A 24,629-nucleotide genomic window follows, 5' to 3' on the forward strand; every position below is an offset into this window, starting at 1 on the left:
ACAAGCTGCTAGCACAAGAAAAGAAAACACCGTGCAATCTGCTAATCAAATCCATGATAGCACCCAAAAAAACACTGCTACCAAAAAGTGTTAAAGATCTCCAGTCAACTGAATCCCAAATGCCAATATAACAATCTCGAGTCCATATCTGTAAACTAGAATCAGCTAGTAACTCAAGCAAAATCCTCACTTGAGTAATATGACCAATACCAACTAACTCCACATACCTGTCATGATGAGATAATTAAGTCACAATACTGTCTTTGTTCACTTTCAGCTGACTGGACAAATCATGTGAAGTACTACCAGCCTCAACCTCATGTGACGAAGCATCTAACTGTGCCTGGTACTCTTTCTCAGAAAAGTCATGAATGCTCAATGTCTGCTCATCTCTACCAGGTATCTCACCATCATGGACAACAACATCCTCATAATCATCATCTAAACCCACTACGTTGTAGTCACTACCTATTGTAACTATACCATCCTGAATACCTGTGATATCACCCTTTAACGACCTGTATACAATTGTCTCAGTTTGAATATCAAGTTGACCATTACTATCAATCTGCGTAATATCCTTTCTCACTACTCCTGTGGCGGAGTAGAATCTGAGACCTCTACTTGGCTATAACCTAGTTTCTCAAACTCCTCATGCAAGTTCTTAGTAATTGTGTCATCTGCCCTGTGAGAAAATCTACCAAATAGAAATCCAGTCAATTTATCCACCTTAGCTGGGTCGGACAACATGTCATTCATTATACGGTGGTGCTCAACCAACTGTTCAAACATGTCATGGCTTATTTTCCTAAGTTTATCTCGAATGTCTAAATAACCATGCTTTCTACTGTTCTGACTCTGGATATCAATTGTCCAAGATTGTGTCCTCTGAGACTCTGTATTATACCTGTCCATTCTGGATAAAGTAGAGTGTAACCCCAATAGGTTATAACTTCTTCAAACACCAAGAACTAACATGCAATTGATTAGAAGTAGCATGCAACCATAGATTTTGACATGCAGCTAATTAGAAGCAACATGCAACCACCAAATTCACTAGGAACTAACATGCAAATGATTAGAAGTAGCGTGCAACCATAGATTTTGACATGCAGCTGATTAGAAGCAACATGCAACCACCAAATTCACCGAGAACTAACATGCAAATGATTAGAAGTAGCATGCAACCATAAATTTTGACATGCAAGATTTGGGTAGTTGTCAAAACTGATATGCAAACTTCTACAAGCCCTCAGGCTGGCAAGATCATAGCTCTGATACCACTGAAATGTCCCTTTCTGATTTTGTATGATATTTCAAGCCTCTAATCAGATCTTTAAGATCAAACAACCAATCTTTCAAAAATCCACCAATTTCTCAATAAACCCCAAATCGGGTATGCCGAAAATAGTGCCAAAAACTTCACAGCTTCACATATTATTAGTAAATCTGAAAGTGGACATTTTTTTAGAAATTTCAGCAACATAACAACCTACAAAATGACATTTTCAGATCTGTATAACATTTACACAACAGCTCCCAAACAGAGGATAAAAACAATGCTCATCGGGCTCCCGAAAACAACATAGAATAGCCCGGAAACACCACAAAAACACTAATAATCTATCACAGAAGTATAATCACGATCAAATACATATATTCAGCTCTATTTAACATCTAAAAGTCTGAAATACAGCAGCAACCCAAACTGATATGAAATACTCAACTGGAAACACCAAACTCTTACAAAAAACACACCCGAAAAAATCACAAATCTGCACTGTTCAGCACAAAGGCAAACTCCGCATGAGCATGCACATGGAATGGCTTCAAACTCCGATCCTTCGCCTTCCTAGAAACCTACAAACTCCCGTTCTTGGGTCTCCTTCTCCACAGGTTTGGCAGCCTCTGAAGAATAACAAAGAAATGAGCAAAAATCAAGTTCTGGAATCAGCCCCAAAATGCCTCCAAACCCCTTAAAAGAGGGCATAACCCTAACTCACGTCCAAAAGGGGTTAATGAAACATATTTTAATAATAATTTTCATTTATTAGTCCAACGGTTTCCAAAGATTAACCCCTTTTTCCGAAACTTCACCTTCTTGGGCCTGCCTGCCTTGGCAAAAATTATTATTTTTAATTATTTGAAAAGGGACATGACAGAATACTTGTTTAAGGACTTACTAATCACATTGGTTAGTTTAGAAACTAAACTTGTGTTTGCATGGAAAGTCGCCAACATTAAGAAGGAGAGTCAAAGAAGACTTTGGAAGGGACGTGTCCTTTTTTGAAAGGACATGCCCCTTGGTCTCTATATTTAATAAGGGTGTGGTTGAAGTCTAAGGACACACAAGAAACAATAAGTCTGCTCCTTAATCAATACTGCCCTAAGATGACTTGCAGAAGTGACAAAACATATTCAGAATTATATCTCTCAATTCATTCAAGACTAAACATTGATCTGGTTAAATACAGCAAGCATAAAGAAGGTATAATCTAAGTTTGATTCAAGTTCCGAATTTGCAGAAAATTTACATGGTATCAGAGCTCTGGTAGTCGAACCTAGGCTCTACAAATTAAGTAAACCGACTTGATATATATCTAGCATCACTCTACTATCTTCAATAGCATACACAATTAGACTCGAGGACAGGTTTGATGGGAAAGAACACTTTGATGCTCTAAAATTCAGAATCGTGATGATTCTTGAAGAAAATGATGTAAAACAATATGTTGATTCAGCATCCAGACAACCTACTGTTGAACCTCATAAATCTATCCGGAGTAAAAGAAATAGGAAAGCCATTCAGATCATATTAGATGGAGTGAAAAATGATACAGTACTCATGCTAACAAAACATCAAACAGCATTTAATATGATGAAAGCATTACTAAATCATATGAGGTTAACAATGCAACTAGAGTTCTCGCACTAAAAAGGCAATTAAATCACACACAATTAAAGAAGGGAGAATCGATAAATTCTTACTTCCTAAGGGTTGCCAGCCTATGAGATGAACTTGCAAGCCTAGGAACCATCATTAACGACACGGAACTAACACTGATGGCTATAGATGGATTACCAAATTGTGGGAAACATTCGCACAAGGAGTAAGTGTCGGAGATAATCTTCCTAACTTCAATAGACTTAAGGGAGATTGTCTTCAAGAAGAATCCAGAAAACTTAAGAAAGGAGGAAATTGAAAACGAAAGATGAAGAACTTCATGTTCTTAATACAAATTTCTATAAAGGCAAAAAGAAGCACTTGAAGAAGAAAAGGGGTAATCAAAAGAATGACAAACCTAAGAAAGATCTATCCAAAATAAAATGCTTCACATGGGAAAAGTTTGGACACTACAAATCTAATTGCCTTGAGAATCCTGAACAACAAGTGAACTGTACAAACATCACTAGAGAAGAAGATAACTATGATCCTGAGAATCGTGTATTGTATTCGGCCCTATCAAATGAAGTCTCAAGTAAAGCATGGGTGGTTGATAGTGGATCTTCTCCACATATTACAGGATACAAAGAAGCACTAGACTCTATGTCAGAAAAGGTTAATGGCGAAGTCACCATCGGTGATAATTCAGCACATTACGTCAAAGGAATTGGAAATTGCACCTTGAAATTAAAGTTGGGCAATTCTCTTCTTCTCAAAGGAGTACTCTATGGACCAGGAATAAAAAAGAATCTAATCTCGGTAAAAGCACTTCAAGATGATGGACATAATGGTGAAGTCATAACCTAGGCTAAGAACTCCTCAATTAAGAAAGCAAAATTAATTGGTCACAGAATAGGGTATTTGTATGAATTAAATTCAGAACCTAGTTAACCTAATCAAGTCTTAATTCAAGAAGTTGGGGATATAAATGAAATATGGCACTGAAGGTTAGGACATCTAAATTTCAAAACTTTATCAACTATGGAGAAGATGGTTACTAGTTTACCTAAACTGAATAAAGATCACTCAAGCACATGCAACGGATGCGCTCTGGGTAAGAACACGAAAAGTCCATTTCATGATAGCACTAGAAAAACTAACAATGTTTTGTTATTTAATCCACTCAATTTCATATGGACCTACGTTTGTTATTTCTCTCAGAGGATTCTAATACTATATACAATTTATAGATGACTTCTCTAGGAAATCTTGGATTTACTTCTTAAAATGCAAAGAATCAGAAGAAATCCTAAAGAGATTTAAAGAATTTAAAACCTTAACTGAAAACTTATCAGGACATAAAATCAAAACTCTTAGAACTGATAATGGAGGGGAATACACCTTAGATTTGTTTAAAAGGCTTTGTAAAGAAATGAGAATTAAGAGGGAGTATACTATTCCTTATAACCCACAACAAAACGGGGTAGCAAAAAGAAAGAATAGAACAATTACAAAAGCTGCAAGAGCTATGATATTTGATCAAAATCTAGAATATTATCTTTAGGCAGAAGCCTCTTGTACTACTGTTTATATTCAAAACAGAAGTCCTCACTCCTACCTTAAAGATAAAACTCCTGAAGAAGTATTTACTAAGGTAAAACCCAATAAAAGTCATCTTAGGGTTTTTGGGTACCCAGTATATATACATGTTCCAAAAGAAGAGAGAACTAAGTTAGGACCCTCCAGGAGGAAAGGTATCTTTGTAGGGTATAGTGACACATCTAAAGCATATAGGATTTTCATACTTGGTCAGAAAAATATTAAACTTAGTAGGGATGTAATTTTTGAAGAAGATTTATCATTCAAAAGAACCCTAACTTATGAAGAACCCTCTCCTTTACCTAATTCTAAAAGAAATACTGAATCTGAGTCTCAGAGGGAGAACATTGAAGAAATTGAAGATGAAATTCAAAATCTTAATCTTGAAAAAACTCAAAATTCTAAGAAAGACCACTTTGGGCCATTAAGACAGTAGAGGAAGGACAAGACTTAGTTGCACCATCTAAAACAGTCAGAGAAAGCAAAAGACCCAAAAGATTTTTTAGTTATAGAGCAAACAAGAATGATTTGTCTAAATCAGAACCAAGCAATGTTTCAAATGCTACTAAACATACAGCTTGGAAAGATGCTATGACAAAAGAATACCAATCTATTATGAAGAATGATGTTTGGGAAATTGTTCCAAGACCTGAAGGAAAATCTATTGTTTCTTCCAAGTGGATATTTAAAATAAAGCATGCTACTAACGGTAGCATTGAAAATTATGAAGCCAGATTTGTAGCTAGGGGATTCTCTCAGAAAGAAGAGATTGATTATGAAGAAATCTTTGCTCTTGTTGCCAGATACAAATCTGTAAGAGCAGTCCTAACTATCACAGCATGGAAAGGATGGAAAGTACATCAGATGGATGTAAAAACAGCATTCATGAATGGAAAGATTACAGAAGAGGTATATTTGGAGCAACCTGAAGGATTTGAAACTCATGATCCTAACATTTTTGTTTGCAAGCTCGAGAAAGCTCTCTATGGGCTTAAATAGGCTCCAAGGGCTTGGTAAGAAAGAATTGATAAGTATCTCACCGGCTTTGGATTCTCAAAAAATGAAGCCGATCCAAATCTATATTATAAAAGGGATAAAGATTATATGGTAATTTTGATATTGTATGTTGATGATTTACTAATAACAGGTGATGATCATCTTATAGATCAATGCAAAAGAGATCTAATTAGAGAATTCAAGATGAAAGACTTGGGACTCCTTCATTACTTCCAAGACTGGAAGTAAGGCAAAATTCTGTCAGCATCATACTTAATCAAGGGAAGTATACATTAGATATCTCGCACAGATTTGGAATGTGAAACTGCAAGTCTATGTCTTCTCCAATGGAGACTAATTTACATAAACTTAAAGAAGAAGCAATAAAATCACCTTCCATAGATTCTACTCTCTGCAGACAAATGATTGGGTCCCTTACGTACTTGGTAAATACAAGACCTTATATATGCTATGTTGTTAATGCCTTAAGTCAATTTATGTGTGAACCAAAAGAGACTCACCTAGTTGCAATAAAACACATTATGAGATACTTACAAGGCACTCTTAACTTTGGGTTCAAATATGAAAAAGTTGACTTGGATTTACATGGATTCACTGACTCAGATTGGGGTGGAAGTGTGAAGGATAGAAAAAGTACTTCAGGATAATGTTTCATTTTAGGATCAGCAATGAGTTCTTGGATATGCAAAAAACAGCCTTTAGTAACACAAAATTCCACAGAAGCCGAATACATTGCAGCAGCGATGGCCTCTGGGGAAGCAATTTGGCTTAGAAAATTACTTGTGGGATTATTTGGTTAAGGCATGAATCCTACGATTATTCATTGTGATAATCAGAGTTCCATCAAACTTTCAGTGAATCCAATTTTCCATGACAGGTCCAAGCATATCGAAATTCCTTACCATTATGTAAGAGATATGGTAGATAGGAATACTATAAAATTAGAATACATTTGCACTATAGATCAAACAGCAGATATTCTCACCAAACCTCTCTTTAGAGTGAAGATAGATCACTTCACGAAAAGACTTTGTATGGTTGAATTGTATTCATTTGTATTCTTTAAATTATTAATAAAATAATTTTATTGTCAGGCTATTGACTGTTATGGGCTCCACCATTTGTATTCATTATTTTAGGGGTGACGATCTCTGATATAATTAACACTTGTATGAACGACATTATGAGAGATGACGATCTCTTACATAATGTGCTAAACAATAGAGTTCTACTGTAAGATCTAGATGAGTTCAAGATCACATTGTGAAGTAGACATTGCTATGTCTATAAATCACAATTTGGATAAAGGAAGAATTTTATTATTCTCTGAAGTTTATCCTGTGTTTTGGTAGATCTAAAATCAGGACAATGTTGTGATATAGAAATACTAATACCTATAAGTCACAACTTGGATAAATGAAAAATTTAATTATTCTCCGGATTTATCCTGTATATTGTATTCTTTGCAATATTGTTATCACTAGTATCAGTGATACGTCATCACAGGTTTAGTAATATGACATTGTATCATGTGTTCAATGATACGACATGCTAAGAAGATTTAGATAGATATAGAGTATCAATCCTTGCTTGTTCATCTTAATTGATGTTGCTAAATATGATATATCTCAGCATGATTATCAAGTTAAGAGGGAGTGTTAATTCTGTAACTTTCAATCATACTGATTTGATTACAGAGCAAACTAATCTGATCTTGCATTAAATTGGTCTAAAGTCTTTGTATTATCCTCTTATCGATATCAGCGCCTATTATGGAATACTAGTTTAAGGACTTACTAATCACATTGGTTAGTTTAGAAACTAAACTTGTGTTTGCATGGAAAGTCGCCGACTTTAAGGAGAGTCAAAGGAGACTTTGGAAGGGACATGTCCTTTGAAAGCACATGCCCCTTGATCTCTATATTTAATAAGGGTGTGGTTGAAGTCTATGGACACACAAGAACCAATAAGTCTGCTCCTTAATCAGTACTGCCCTAAGATGACTTGCACAAGTGAAAAAACATATTTAGAATTATATTTCTCAATTCATTCAAGACTGAACATTGATCTGGTTAAATACAGCAAGCATAAAGAAGGTATAATCTAAGTTTGATTCAAGTTCAGAATTTGCAGAAACTTTACAGAGATATCCACGATGGATGCCCAGGATTGTTCTGGGAAGATTCCTAGGGGAGTTCCTGAGGGAGTGCCCTACGAATGACAAGATGATGAATATTGAGAGACTCAAACACTATTCTAAACAGCATTGGGGAGATTGTGTTAGAGACTACATAAAAATAGAGACTGACTCTATATTTGGTGGATGGAAATGGAGACATGAGTAGTCTGCAAATGAAAATAGATGAGCTACATGAACTACATCGAGCACTGAAGGGTTCGGATGAGTTGATTTGGGAAATATCTAAAACAGGCCACTAAAATACCAAAGATGAATACGAGATCATAAGCAAAGAACCAGCTAGAGGCACTCTGTCTTCCAATAAAATTATGTAGAAATACAATGTCTATCAAAGGCAGGAATTTTTGCATGGGCAGCCTCTCAGGGAAGGATATTAACAGCAGAAATTTTCAACCAAATGGGATATGAGGGTCCCTCAGGATGCAGTTTATGCATGATGATAGAAGAGTCAGCCAATCATATCCTTCTAGGGTGTCCTTGGGCCTAGCAATGCTGGCAATGGTTGTGTGCCAAGCTTGGTTGGTTCTTGGCACTGCCTAGTGACATATTAACCTTATCTTTAGCTGGCTGAATCTATACATAAATAGTCTTTTCCACGACTTATGGATATGTAGCCCCCAAAATTGATGGAAAATTTGGAAGGAGAGAAACAAATAAATATTCAAGGACACCTACATGGAAAGTGAACAACTTTTGGCAAAGATAAAAGCCTCGTTGTAGAAGTGGTGAATAACAGAAACCTCAGCCATGTAAGAAAAATACCATCTTCACAGAATACGACGCAGAAAAATGGTTTGGATTGAAATTGCCCCCTTTTATTGGGGAAAGAGGTTCAGAAAGCAAAGCAAGAGCTAAGTCTAAATGGAGCCCATCCAAATATGGTGGGTTTTAATTGAATTTCAACGGAGCATCCTGCCAGAATGCAGGGATTACTGGGGCAGGATGCATCATTCGTGATTGGAAGGATAAGGCAATTGCAGAATGGGCATCGCCATTGGGTACTACAACTAGCAACGAAGCTGAGTTTCAAGCTCTAATAAATGGATTAAAATTATTTCACCGGTTAGGCATTTCAAAAACTGAGATCGAAGGGGATTTGGTGTTTGTAATTAACGTTGTAAGAACTAGAGGCATTCTCAACATGAAATTAAAAGGATTTTTGGACAGAGCACTAAAAGCATTTGAAAGCTTTGAAGATTACACTATAAACCACATCTATCAAGAAATTAATCAAGAGGCAGATAGATTGGCTAATATGGGTACAGAGGAAAAGGATAATACAGTCATTTGCTGACTGGACCTGCCACATAAGCAGGCAATAGAGGACACCTAGAAGACTAGAGGTGATTAGGTTAGCAAAAGGAAAATGCATCGGCATGAAAAGATAATCATGTCAGTTAAAAGTTCGGCAACTAAACATCTAATTAAATGTGATGCCAATTCTTGAAGCATGGTAATTAATGATTGCAATCACGGCACAGATTATCAACCGAAATGGTTGGGCAATGTAGCAAAGGAATTATTCTTGATATGACATCTAGCCTTGTGAGGGGAAGCAATGTCCCCTATTGTATTAAGATTTTTGTAATCATGAACAAATCAAGGAAGAAGGTTGATCTAGCATAACACATGTGAAACAATACCATCGAGAGACAAAGGAGATGTATCAAGGTATTAGTCATTAATTCTCACCACACTCTCTAAAGCCCAAGGCAATCCTCACCACGCTCTCTAAAGCAGTTGAAGCTTTGAAGATTACACAATAAACCACATCTATCAAGAAATTAATTAGAAGGTTTGGCTAATATGTGTTCAGCTGGACAAACCTATATATAATTATATATGAGATATAATTTATATCTATGTCTATTCATCATATATGAGTAAAAGTTATTGTTATTTGAGAGAAATTAATATATATATATATATATATATATATATATATAACTATGATTAAATTTGTTATTATATTAATTATTTAGTTAACGAATAGACATGTCCCATGAAGACACGTCTCTTCATGACTTATTCTCAATATGAATAAGAGATCGCTGCCAATTGGAAAACACATACCAAAAACATGGCAGTGCTATTACATTTGCAGCGATCCACGAAAACCAACATGGTATCAAAGCCAAACTGCAAATGTATAAATGAATAATACTCAAAATAGATGTATAAAGAACAAGTTAACCATGAAGAGAGAAAGTGGACGAATAATCTCTTTAAATTGATAAAGCAAAAGATGACAGAACTGCTTTAGAAATTTTCAAGCCAATGCAACTGGCGGTAGTAAAGACAAATTCACAAGCTGGCCCAGGCCCGTTCGGTGGTGATCTGCAACATTATTATTATGTAGTAATATCCCTATGTATCGGAAGGACTTTTTGCAATCTAGTGCATCGCAATATAAACCTGTGATATATACGGCACAATGTACATGGTGCATCGTAGTCTACTCTACTAGGCCTGCAGACATAGTCCCACAAACTCCTTGATCCAATATTGTAGAGAGAGAGAGAGAAAACAAGGGAGGATAGCTGGAAAGATCTCAAGGCACACCAAAGGTTGATACGCATGCCACTACTTTGAGAGGAAAGCGAAAGAGAATCTTCAGAAATGTTTCAACCAGCAATTAACCGATATCATGGGGCATAGTGTACATGAACTGTGGGAGATATAAACATTGATATTGTACATACAACCGATGACAAACTTCCCAAAAAAAAAATTCCAATTGTTCGATTAAAGCACCCCTATGAAATGTCATCTTGTCAAACATAATGATACAAAAAGGTGTTCAAATAGCTTGCACAAATTACAAATGGAAGGGTTGACACCATTACTGAAGCCTAATCATAGTTGGTGCACACAATGAGCTTGACTATCCAATGTAGTAAGGAGACCACTGACTTGGGAATGAGGACAAAATAGAATCCTCTAATATAAACATTGATATTGTACATACAACCGGTGGCAAGCTTCCCAAAAAAAACATTCCAATTGTTCGATTAAAGTACCCCTACAAAATGTCATCTTGTCAAACGTAATGATACAGAAAGGTGTTCAAATAGCTTGCACAAATTACAAATGGAAGGGTTGACACCATTACTGAAGCCTAGTTGTAGTTGGCACAATCAATGAGCTTGGCTAACCATCCAATGTAGTAAGGAGACCACCGACTTGCGAATGAGAACAAAATAGAATCCTCTAATTGCAGCAACTTGTTTGTTAGAATGCCCAAAGTAGAGCTTGAGATGCTAAATTGATGAACTTGTGTATGGGGAGCGCACATGCAAGCTATGAACCATTTGATCAAGTGCCTCTTAGGTTAACAATATACAACCAAACAATCGACCTTCAACCCTCAGGCGATCCTTATTGTGGAGAATGACAAACATGCTATGACACTCATCCTATTTTTATGCATGACAAGGATTGTACATAGTTTTATTCAACCCATGACACCTTGAGTTGCACAATTGTTGATCAAGATTTGGGCTAGCCTCAACTATTTGGATCTCAACTTTGGCATCTACCTGCACGAATATCAAGTCCCATACAAAGACAGTGGACACAAAACTACAAGAGATATAAAGGGAAAAAGGGTACACATCACCATCAATCAAAATACAATGACACGTAACATGTAATACAATGACAAATGTGACACGTAACATGTAAAGTAAGCCCACTACATTGCCTCAATCCTTTGACAAACTCATCACATGTTGGATCAAGCACAAAATATTGAATGTTCTTAGTTGGTCAAATGGGAAGATAGGAAGTAATCTCATGTGGACCAGATAAGAGAAAAGTTAATTACTCTCAGTCATATCAAGAAAGCCGGATAGCCCAATAATGGAAGTTTTATGTTTAGAGGGATCTTCGACATATTGAGAAACCCAAAATCATGGGCTATAATTAAATGTGATGTATCAACATAAATCTATATTAAAAAATTAAGAAATATGATACAATTGATTGAAATATCCTCCCCATGGTCTTATATTGAGGATATATATATGAAATCGATAAAAGGGAGGAGTCTTTTACTAGAGATGGCCGTAAGAGTAAATATAATGGACCTCGAGTGGATGATTATTAAATTCCATGGGTAGTTTATTCATTGAAGTATGTGAATTACAGTCAACCATTGATTGAAATCTTGGAGATTCAAGTACAAGAACTAAATGGACATACGGACCCTTATTGGAGCAATCTCCATCGAGGATATTAAGTGAGAAAAGTATCTTTTGATAGTTATATAATGAGAACTACCTTTATTTACTTTTATAGTTAATCTCTTATTTATTGTATTTCTATGCATACTATAAGAGTCATGTGCCTTGATGTTTTCCTCTGAGAATGTTGTTGCAGGAAAAGGGAGATTGATATCTGCCTTAAAGGGAGTCTAAGTATCTTTTGATAGTTATATAATGAGAACTACCTTTATTTACTTTTATAGTTAATCTCTTATTTATTGTATTTCTATACATACTATAAGAGTCATGTGCCTTGATGTTTTCCTCTGAGAATGTTGTTGCAGGAAAAGGGAGATTGATATCTGACTCAAAGGGAGTCTAACACTTCTTCAAAGGTAATCTTGAATGAGGAGGTCAGACGATTGATATTCAGAGGGAGTTTGAAAGTTTGTGTGTGTGGCTATATAGTTTTAACAGGCCTACCTGCTGTGTATATCATGAGGAAGTGACGACTTCCAAATGATTATCACTTGTATTTGCAGAAGTTATTGAAAGGTGACGATCTTACAATAACTTGATTTTCTATTATGATGGATATCTTATGATGTCCATGCAGATCATGATAGATTATATTTTGCATACTGGATGTTTACATGGCACGTGTTATGAGAATGTGTGCACATACCTCATAAACATTTTGAATACATGGTGAATATTATGCAAATTGATGTTCTAGAGGCCATTACACAAAGTACTTGGTGAATATCATGTGACTTGATGTTCAAGAGGCCATTACTCACACTACTTGGTGAATATCTTGCATATTGACATTCTGGAGGCCATTACTCAAAGAGTATTGGGTGAATATCATATGTCGATATTCTAGATGCCAATACTCATGATATTAGATGTGATATCAAACCTTATTGAGTACATGGTGAATACCATATGTTGATATTTTGCAGGCCATTATACAAAGTATTTGGTGAATATCATATGTTAATATTCTAGAGGCCAATACTCGTGTGATTTTAAAATGGTGAATATCATGTGTTGAAATTTTGTAGACCATTATTCAGAGTATTTGGCAAATATTATACATTAATATTCTGGAGGCTAATACTTATGATATCAAATGTGATATCAAAATGGTGGATATCCTTAAAATTTGTCATTCCTAATATTGCCAATGGTGTAATATTTGTCTTGTGTTTATCCTCCCTGGCTAAGAGGGAGTGTTGATGTTTGGTAGTTTCAGTTGAATAAACCTATGTATAATTATATATCAGATATAATTTATATGTGTGTGTTCATCACATATGAGATATAAGTTATTGTCATTTGAAAGAAATTAATATATAATATAATAATATATAGGTAACTATGATTAAATTTGTTATTGTGTTAATTATCTAATTAACGAATAGACATGTCTCTTCATGACTTCTTCTCAATATAAATAAGAGATCGCAGTCATTTGGAAAACACATACCAAAAACATAGCAGTGCTATTACATTTGTGTGATCCATAAAAACCAACAATATGGACACAAAAGGAAAGGATAATACGATCATTTGCTAACTAGACGTGCCACATAAGCAGGGGATAGAGGACACCTAGAAGACTAGATGATTAGGTTAGCGAAAGGAAAAGGCATTAGCATGAAGAGATAATCATGTAAGTTAAAAGTTGGGCAACTAACATCTAACTTAATGTGACACCAATTCTTGAAGCATGGTAATTAATGATTGCAATCACGACACAGATTATCAACCAAAAAGGTTGGACGATGTATCAAAGGAATTATTCTTGATATGACATCTAGCCTTGTGAGGAGAAGCAAAGTCCCTTATTGTATTAAGATTTTCGTAATCATGATAGATCAACGAAGAAGGTTGATCTAGCATAACACATGTGAAACATTACCATTGAGGATCAAAGGAGATAAATCAAGGTATTGGTTATTATTTCTCACCACACTCTCTAAAGCTGAAGGTAATTGCTAGGGTTTCAAATAATGGAGTTTGCTATGCATCTCAAGCCAAAGAAGGAAATTTGACAAATGGCATTTTTGGGTGAATAACCCATGATTGATGATCCAAGATACTTGGGGAGGAATTTATTCACACATACCTCATGTTCAAAGCTACTATCGATAACCCTGTTGTTTTACTTTCTATTTTGTTGGTCATGGGTATACCAAAGTTTGATGCTTTACATCTATGTAAAGTGTTTTTAAGAAAGACCACCCTGGTGATTTGAACATCATCGTAGGAAATGTGAATGAGTTCATTATCCCTTATCCAGAGGACTACCACATTCAGGCAGGGCCATGGGATGTATGCGGTGAAGGGAGAGCGATAGAAAACCGCCCTTTGGTGTCAATGAAAACAAGCAAGAGTTTAAGGAGCACAAGCCAATTGTAACTAAAAACATTAACTGCCTACATAAATGTATGGGTCAGAAGATAACCATGGGGAACAAGTGGTGGAAGAAATATTTGTTGGAGGGCTATGAACCCTTTGTGACCAATACAAGTACCGATGTCCCTCAACAAAAGGAAATGCCATAGACTCCGAGGAGAAGGGGAAGATTGCAATCATCTACCACAAAGTCATCTAAACTAGGCTAAGGACAAGGCAAGTTCCTCCTCTACACCAGAATTCAAGCTCCCTCCATATGGGGATTGTGTCTACATTGATCAAATCCTATACGATCCGAAAGGGAAGAGAAAAGGTAAGTTCGATGAGCACCCTCAAGGGCTTGGTAGATGGAATGAAATCCTAAAATAACATAAATATAGGTAATATAGTATGCATGAATTTTGTTATCATTCCATGCAATAGATAGTAGTCAAGCAATGAATATGAGTACTCGATATGGCTTTGTTTGTAGTATTAAGCTCTAGTTTGTGGTTGGTCTATAGGGGATTTTTTGTCATGTTAAAGTCCTATTCTCCAAATATGATAAATTAGGAGTCTTTGGACATTAACAATGGGGATAACAGCCTGGAGCAGAGTTTGGCAACGAAAAAAATTAAATATGTAGAATACATCAAATTAAATTTAAAATTATAATATATTTTTTATTTAATATATAAAAAATTAACATATTTTTGTTTAATATGCAAACCTTAATATGTTTATTATGATGAATATAGAAAAAATTAAATGAAATATTAAATTTATGATTTTAATATATTATAAAATTTATTACTTAATATATAAAATTTGATATATCTATTTTTATTTAAATTACAATTTTAAACATATTTCATCACAAAAAAAATTGGACTATTTTTTTCCACCCTAAACTTCATTTGATTTTTTTGTCCACAAACACGAATTTGAATCTTGTAGGCCCCCATAATGCTGTTTTGGCAAAGAGAATTTTAAAAAGTGATATTTTTTGTTGTTAATGTCAAAAATCATGCAAGTGTGTATATGTGACCTATTTCTTTAGAGTGTGTTTGTGTGACCTATTTCTTTAGAGTGTGTTTGTGTGACCTATTTGTTTAGAGTAAGTGTTTCGAGGATGGCCAACTATTCCCAAATGTCAAGGGAGGTTTCCTCCTGTTTTTTACAATCAGGGAGAGCTGAGGGACTAAGAGATATTTCCTTTTTGAATATTAAATGCAGAACTTGTCCAGTCTTCTTCCTAGGATGCTTTAAAACTTAGAACTATTTCGGCTTTTCTTGTAACTATTAGGAGCCAATCTCACGGCCAGCAAGAGAGAATATAAAAGAGCATAAGCTTTTGTAATTCCAATGCTACAAGCAGCAACAAAGTAAGACACAGTTTTTACGATCACAAATGCCAGGACATCAAATGTACTTACTTAAAAACAAACCACCAAATTTGAATACAACATCAATAGAGCAACGATGTAAAAGTATAATCCAACTTTTCTCATACAAATCAACAATGCTTCAAACCAAATAACATAATAGAGGGTCAAAAGAGGGTGATAAAAACACTACTTTTTTCCACAAGTTAGCCTCTAACCATAAAAGAAGAAACACAATCTACAGGCTGGAAGGTGAAGGGGGAAGGATTTATAAGGATCAGGAGATGGGAAGACATGCAATGGAATACTTTAGCAAGGCTTACATTAAGGACAATAAAGCAAGAAATCTGGTGATCAGAAGAAGCTTGATTAATACGATCCCACAGGTGTTGGGTGTGGTGGAAAACAATCATATTCTAGGAAACATCACAGAGGAGGAGGTGAAATGTGCAGTGTTTTCTATGAAAGCTTATAAGGCCCCAGGTCTAGACGGTTTCCCTCCAGTTTTTTTCCAGCACTTCTGGGAGGTTGTTAAATCTGAACTAGTTTGGGCTACCAGAGATTTTTTTAGAACTGGGAAGATGCTAAAAAGAATCAATAAGACTTTTATTGCTTTAGTCCCTAAAACTCTGACTCCTTTGAGCCTCCTAGATTTTAGACCTATAGGCCTATGTAATACTATTTATAAGATATTTGCAAAAGTCTTAGTTAATAGAATAAAGCCTTTTCTAGAAAAAATAATTGGCACTCCACAAAAAGAATTTGTTTCGGGGAGACAAATCCTGGATGCGGCAATAACCACACATAAGATCATTCATTCAATGGAAAAAAATAAATGTCCTGGAATGGCCTTCAAATTGGATATCTCCAAGGCTTATGATAAGGTCAAGTGGGATTTTCTCTATGATGTGCTTGAAAGAGTGGGGTTTAATGACAAGGTTATAAATATGATTAAGATGATGGTTGGCTCGGTTCAGTACTCTATTCTTCTAAATGGTTTCCCCTGGGGCAATTTTGGGGCGAAGAAAGGTCTAAGACAGTGTGACCCACTTTCTCCCTACCTTTTCATTATGGTTGTTGAGGTCTTAGGGAGGTCTTTCTCTAAACTAGTTAATATAGGTTGTGTCAAAGGAGTTAAGCCTACTACTACTGCTGATATTGAAGTTTTGCAGCAATTTGTAGATGACACATTCCTTTTTGGAGAATCTTTGGTCATGGAGGCTGAAGCTTGGAAGACTATTCTTCGTAATTATGAAGAAAGTTCAGGTCAGCAAGTTAATTACCACAAGAGTAAGATATATTTCTTCAATACTAATGCCCCATTACAAAGGAGGATAAGGAACATTTTGGGTTGTCAGTCTGCCAACCTCCCGGATACTTATCTTGGCCTACTGCTAACCACTAAAGAGGTGACTAATGACTTCTGGAATATTATAGTAGAAAGAATTCAGAGGAAACTTACAAGATGGAAAGGGAAAAATTCTAAGCAATGATGGCAAATTACAAATGCTCTCGGCAACTCTCCAGGGCATTCCTATTTACTTCCTATCCCTTTTCAAAATCAACCAAAACATGGCTAATAGGATTGAAAGAATACAAAGGAATTTCCTCTGGTCAAGAACAAAGGAGAAAAATAAATTGAGCCTGGTCGACTGGGAAGAGGTGTGCAAGCCAAAGGAGAAAGGGGGGTTGGGAGTAAGAAGACTTCGTGACCTTAATAAGGCCCTCCTTACGAAGATTGGCTGGAGATTAGGAGAAGATAATACTGATTGGGGTAAGATTATGAAAGCCAAATATCTGTCAAATTCCCTTTTTAGTTGGAATCTCTTCAATAATGATCTTCCAGGAGGCTTCAAAATCTGGATGAATATTGTTTAGAGTAGAGGCTTACTAAGGGAAGGGACAAGGTGGATAGTGGGGAATGGTCATAGCATCAAATTCTGGGAAGACAATTGGATGGGAGGGAAACCGCTAGTTTTTAGCAAATTTAAAAGACTAATGGAGTTACTAAAGGAAGTCATGGGAAGGAAGGTGGAGGACTATATCAACCAGGGTGAGGAAGTGGAAGAAATTATATAAAGATACTTACTCCCAGGAGAATATTCAGCTTCTCAAGGAGTTGGAAGAGTTGATAGGAGCACAAAGACCCCCAGTTCTAATCCAGGAGGATACAAGAGTCTGGGACTTAACTTCGAGTGGTAACTTTACAGTCAAATTGTTTACAAGCACCTCTTTAGCAAGGATATCTGTCCACCATCATGGAGTAATGTTTGGATTTGTAACCTTCTCCCTAAAATTAATTTCTTCTAGTGGACAGTTCAACATGGCAAAATTTTAACTATAGACAATGTGAAAAGAAGGGGATTCTATATAACAAACCAATGCTATCTCTGCAAGGAAAAGGAGGAGAGTATTTCTCACCTGTTCCTTGAATGCCAGTATGCCTTAAAGATATAGGCTACAATATGGGAGAGATTTGGTCTGAATTGGGTTATGAAAGACAACTTATGTCAATTCGTGGAAAACTGGTGCTGTCCCTTCTACTACCCAAAATTGGTCTTTCTATAGAAAATTGTTCCACCATATATTTGCTGGCATATATGGAAAGAAAGAAATAAAAGAATATTTCGGAAGGAGGAAAAACCGGTGGTGGTTTTTGGAATAATGGAGAAATTGCTAAAGGAAAATATTAGGGTTGCCAAATGTAAGATACCAAAGGTGTTAGGATAAACCACGGACAGAAATAAAAACTACATGCAAATATAACCAATAACAGAAAATAATAGATCACACAGAAATGAACACAAGGCACCAAGATTTAACATGGTTCACCCAATCCTTGGGCTACGTCCACCAAAAAAGCAAGTCCGATCTTATTACAATCCAGTGATTACAACCTGATTACAATCCGTAATCCCTTACAACTCAATACTGCCGCAAGAACCAATTTCGCATCACAACATAATGAAAAATACCCAACCCTAAACCCTTTTATACAAGTATTAAACCGCTTTAGGGTTATAACATGTCAGCCATATGTCGGCCATAACATGTCGGCTACCATGTCGGCCACGGCCCAAAAATTTTATGAAGTATGTACAGTACTTTCCTGATCAGTCACCATAATCTAACAAAGGAAGAACCAGGTAGGCAAGAAAGTTAAATTGCTGAAAAATGGGGTATTCATGAGGATTTTTACCTTTTTGATAACTCAAAAAAGTTAAGGAGACAGCAAACGAGATGGAAACCACCTACCCTTACACAATTCAAACTAAATTTCGATGGTGCTGCTAGAGGAGGTATAGGAGCGACAAGCGGAGTGCTACAGGATGGGAATGGTGATGCGTTGTTAGTTTATGCTAAGAAGGCGGGGAGTGGAAGTAATAATCTGGCTGAGGCAATGGCTTTGTTTTGGGGTCTTCAGCGGATCAGTGAAATGCAACTTAAGGAAATAACCATAGAGGGGGACTCCAAATTAATTATCAATTTGGTTAATGGAGTGTCCCAATCGAGATGGAATATTCGGACTATCATTATGGACATTAGGCATATCTTAGATGGGATGGAAAGTGTCCATCTGCAACACATCTACAAGGAACGAAACAAGGTGGCCAATGCAGCTGCTGCCATGGGGTTTAAATTAACGACAGTCACATGCTTGAAAAATATGGAAAATCTAAATGAGGATATTAAGTCCTTGATACGCAAGGAAAGAGGAGGGAGTATCATTTAATTATGGCTAGTAATTCTAAGGCTAAGGCCAAAAATTTGGCATTTTTTTCCTTGGAGAGTTGGAGTGCGCTAAATTTAATAAAGGTTTTAGGGATATGAGGAGAAAATGTGGCCATACAAACGGAAAAATGAATGAATGCAATTTAAGAAGAGTGTCATTTCACCATTATGGTAACACATTGCAAAGTTCAAATTACTTTTTGAAAGTACAAATGATATCATTGTTCAGATTGTCAGAGATTTTCGGGGTGTTAAAATTATGATGTTAAACAAGCACAATTCCCATAATGAATCCGCATGGGATTTTGAAGTTTATCAAGCACGGGCTTGTAAAACCTTTTCGCTCATTGCTGAGAGACTCGGAGTTGATAGTATTCGCAATGTTTTCGCAGATAAGGAGGTTCAAATGCACATTACTAAGGTGGGGGAACTGGAAATTGGCAGGGAAGATATGGGTGGAGATTTGAATAGGCTAAAGCCCTCGAAAATTGAGAACTTCAAAGACAGGATGGCTACCTGGTTCCTACTAAAGGAGGGAGGTTTTCTGCCTTACATGCAGCCGATGGCAAGGTATGACGAGAATTGTGCCCTCTAGTTCATCAATGGATGGAATGACCGCAAGGTGATCATTAAGGGAATCACATTTCAAGTGAATGAAGAAGTAATTGCCATGGCTACCGGTCTTTCAAGGATGGGGGAAAATGGAGAAAGGTTACTAAAACCGCTGACGAGGCCAATATGAGCAATTTTTTTGTGGAGGGAGAGGAACCAATGCGCTACAGAGGAGGATTTAAAAGGGATAGGCTACCAGCCCCGTGGGACAATGTTTGCCTAGTACTCATGAAATACCTTACGCTGGAGGGCAAGTTCAGTCTTTACTACTACTACCATTTTCCCTTATTGAATCATTTTAAAAATAGGGATTTTATTTCTAGCCCGTTCTTTCTGCTTCATTCTCTAGAGGATCTGGTCAATGATGTTAGGGAGAAGAGGAATAAGGGGCATAACTTTACCATTATCCACCAAGGCCTGATCTTTCGCCTGTACCAATTCCATCTTGCCCTTTGCCCACCTAGGGTGGTGCCACCGGCAAAATTCACCCTCGAGTTCCAGTACTGGTACCAAAATTTATACCCCGCAATCCTCCTCTAGCCATGAAAATAAGAATAAGAAGAAACCTGATGTGGCTGTGGAACAAAAGGGTGGTAAAAAGATTAAAGTGGAAAAACCAATGGGGATGGCAGAGGAGGACTCGGAGGAGGCAGGTGGAAAGGGTAGGAGAAGATCAGGAAGACTTGCCCAATCCCAGGCAAGGTGCAAGCAAAAATCTAACAAATTCAAGGTTGAGGAGGTGGAAGAGGAGAGCTCAGAAAACAATGAAGAGGAAAGGGAGGAGGATAACTCGGATCCCAAGAGAGAAAAAGGGAAGGAGGAGGTAGAAAAAAGTGTTAACTCTGCGAACAATTCTGTTGATTATGCCCAGATGTCTGCTGATAATACTCAAGTGTCGGCTGGAAATGTTGTTACCACGGAGGCTACCCATGTTTCAGCCAGCTTCACCCTGCAACCCATTACTTTTTGTGAAGATAGTAGTAAAGTGAACACCTCCCCCATTACCATTTCCTCCCTGATCAAGGAAAAATCTAAGGTTTTTACTAACCCAAGGATTTTGCAAAATGATAACCAGGTGGAAAAAGTTAAAGAGGAAATTAAAAAGGCGGGAACGGAAAATAAGGAGGGGACCAAGGTGCAATTGGAAGTGTATGCCAAATTGGACAAAAGGATTAAAATTTTAGAAGAAGGGTTTGTCACCTTCTCTAAATTTGCTCTAAAAGTCACACATGTTGCTGCCACCACCCTCCAACTGCTGGTACAGGAGAAAGAAGAAACAAGAATAGACATGGAGGATCATAAGCGCCTTTTTAAATTCCTTGCTGATGACTGGGCTCGGGTTCTTCTGGCTAGGAAGGGAAAGGAAAAAACTAAGTGTTAAGTTTTTTAGTTTAAGGGATCCTTGGATCCAAGTTGTTTTATGTTATTTTGCTGTTACTTGTTTTACTGGTATCCAGTTGTTGCTCAGACTTGAGTTGGCCTGGTTGTGCCAACAGTTTTAATGATGAACTTAAGTAGTATAGCAAACATCATTGACTTCTACTCTAATTCAGTTGCTTCTATTCATAGTATTACGCTGGTTAGTCACTTGCATAGTATTATTGCGGTTAAGTTGAACTTTAATATGTTTTTACTTCAGTAGTGTTCATTGTTGGTTTCTGCTGGTGATGTGCTGGCTACCAGCGTTTTGGTTGTAAGGGCTGACCGCCTTGTTTTTGTCACTTCTTATTTCAAAAACATAACAGACAGTCAACAGTTAAAACAAACGCATGTTGCAGAAGTTCACTCAAAAGCAACCTAGAAAGAGGCGATGGTGTAACCGAACAAGTTCGTAAACAGCTAAAATAATTAGGGCAAATCATCCGAGACATGTATCATTCTAAACACCGGGAAAAAGGAAAGAAAAAAAATTGCAGAAGCTCAACTGGTGCTAAAGAAGTTACAAAATTGCTATAAAGCTACTGCGGCCTTAATCGATCGCCCGCTTCTCTCCTTACGGTTCCAATGTTTTCTCCCCGTAGCATTCAAATATTAAACATTCCATGCCAATAAATTAATTTTTCCAGACACTCATCTGGTGTTAAAGAACTTACAGAATTGATATGAAGTTTCCCGCGGCCTTTGAATGATCGCCCGCTTCTGTACATACAGTTCCAGGTTTACTCTCGGTAGCATTTAAATATAAAAATATATTAAAAAATCCCTACTTAAAGATTTAAAAGTTTGAGAGCTGAGTATTAAATGCTTCCCACTTAAACAGCAAGGGGCCTGATGGCACAGTCGACGACACTGTGATTAGATCGAATTAACTTTTTAAGACGAATTAAGCCGAGGGGCTTACGAAAGTATTGTAAACCTTTTCAATTTTGAGTAAATTTGACGACACTCATGTATCTTATGAGTCGGCTAAAATAATGTTCACTAATGGTGTCATAAATTTGCCAAATAAGAAAGGAATTTTATATGCATAAATGTGTAGGTAAAAATTTGAGAACTTAAAATTTGAATAAAAATAATGTAATTAAAAAATATTAATAAATTATTTTGGATATTACATGATTGAAACAGTTTCTTGATTGTCATTATTTTTTCGGTATTGGTATTTTCACAAATGTATATGAAGTTGAACTAATGGTGATATAGTATGTTACAATTTTTCAATTCTTTATATTATCAAATATTATATAAATCTTAAGAGAGGTATTATAGTTCTATCAACCAAGCAAAAAGATAATTAAATCCATTTTCATACTTAGATCAACACTTTTAAAACATTTCAATATAAAATATTGGAATGTTGGATAGATTTTATGTTTCTCGGAACTTCTCTTTAAATGGCAATCCTATGTGGATCTTTCCTCTAACCTCTAAGATCACTAGCCAATTGTTTGTAGCATTTCCCTTTCCCAATATATGGGCACTTCCCTCTCATTTAAGCTCCATGTGTGCCACTCAAAAATTCAATATGTTGGGCAACTCTTGAAGGGATTCGGAATTCTCTTCCTCAACCTAGTGAAGGAGATTCTTGTATTGATTAGTAGTGTGAGGCCATTACTTAATGCACAAATTTTTCTCGCATGGTTGGAAAACAAATGGCTTGGAAACAAAACATAAGGAAAAATATCTACAAGAGTTTTGTTCGTACTAAAAAACTCCTTAGTATTAATATTATCAATATCAATTTGCAAGCTTTCATTGTTGCTATTGAAGTCTAACTTTGCAAAATTGATAACTATAAAGGTTAGGGGGCTAAAATTAGATCCAAGTTATATTGGATAAAAGAAAGAAACAAAGGTATTAAAAAAAAAATTATTTATATCAATTATAAACACAAGAAATAAAATATTGTTGCTATCAAAGATGATTTTGGGACTCTTCATTCAAATTCAATTGAAATGTGTAGTGTATTCAAACAATGAAGATATATTCAAAGATGGTCAATGGCAAGACATACAAAATGTTATTGAGGAGATGGTTGAAGAATCTATACCTAATCAAATATATGATTATAGCATATATATAAATAGAAACCTCTCTTCAGATAAGTTGGAAAATGCTCTTTTTTTATGGCTCCATATAAAACATTTGGTAGTGATAAGTTACCCATAGAATTCTATTGATCCATGTGGTGTTAGCTTAAGAAATGTTTTTACTATGTTTATCTAGAAGCTTTTTAAAAAGGGTCTCTAGGCTCAATCATTAATAGAGGCATAATGAAGGTTCTTCCCAAGGGGAAAATGGAGGTTATAACACTTTTGAACACCACTTACAAAATTATAGAAAAACTATTATCTATTCAAATCAAACCAATTGTGTAGAGAATTGTTCAAGTAGAACAAACAATTTTTATTGTGAGAATATATGGTCTTAACAATCTGACTTTGGCTTTGGAAACCTCTAAATGGACTCAAAAACTTGTCAAAATAGTGTTCTTAATCATTTTGATTTTAATAGGCATAGGAAAGGATCTAGTGGAGGTTTGCCCTCTATAGGCTTCAATGGTTGAGCCATGACCCTAAAAATTGAGATCATATTCATATGTTAGTTCAGGATGCTAATGCATGAATTATTATCAATGATATGATGATGAACTCATTTTCTTTGTAGAGGTCTATTCGTCATGGATATCCTTTACCTCCTTATTTGTATTTTTTTATAGCATATGCACTTGGTTATATGTTGCATGGTGCCTACCAAATGAAACTCATTCTAAGAATATATATCCCTCTAAATGTTGTTATAAACTCTCGTTGTTTTGATGAAAGTTTGTTATTTTTACAAAACTCTAAAAAGGACATCTCTAATATGATTGATCTATTAGAGATGAGTTGTATTGTCTCTATATCTAAGCTTTCCCATTATGCAGTCATTAATGAGAAACTATAGAAGAAGACATGGAAGTTTACTAAAGATGATCAATTCAAGGAGCAACAAATAAAAAGATTAGAGTCAAATTAAGTCTTGTTTAATTTTTTGTTCAAATTTTTTTTTTAGTGTTGGCAATAGACTTGATTTCAAATCATAGAAACTATATGTTTTGATTTAAAAGTAGGATGAATATTATATTTACCACAATTGGGGTCTATTTTGTA

General features: G+C 35.9%; 1 protein-coding gene across 6 annotated transcripts in view; it reads right to left on the reverse strand.

The window, feature by feature from the left end:
* LOC149553855 (actin-related protein 4-like) overlaps nt 1-22,420 on the reverse strand; it is a 281,943-nt gene extending 259,523 nt beyond the window's left edge. For 2 of the 6 annotated variants that reach the window (XM_089789214.1, XM_089789212.1), the window contains exon 1: nt 21,981-22,108. The gene's annotated coding sequence lies outside the window, so the exon portion shown is untranslated. Of the gene's footprint in view, nt 1-21,962; nt 22,268-22,289 lie in introns of those variants that run through there. The other 4 variants (XM_089789213.1, XM_089789215.1, XM_089789216.1 and 1 more) reach the window with 4 other exon arrangements.
* Between the last annotated feature and the right edge of the window lie 2,209 nt (nt 22,421-24,629).

This window comes from Cupressus sempervirens, chromosome 6 (assembly GCF_028749045.1).
Source record: "Cupressus sempervirens isolate cs-2001-9-10 chromosome 6, ASM2874904v1, whole genome shotgun sequence".
Lineage (NCBI taxonomy): Eukaryota > Viridiplantae > Streptophyta > Pinopsida > Cupressales > Cupressaceae > Cupressus > Cupressus sempervirens.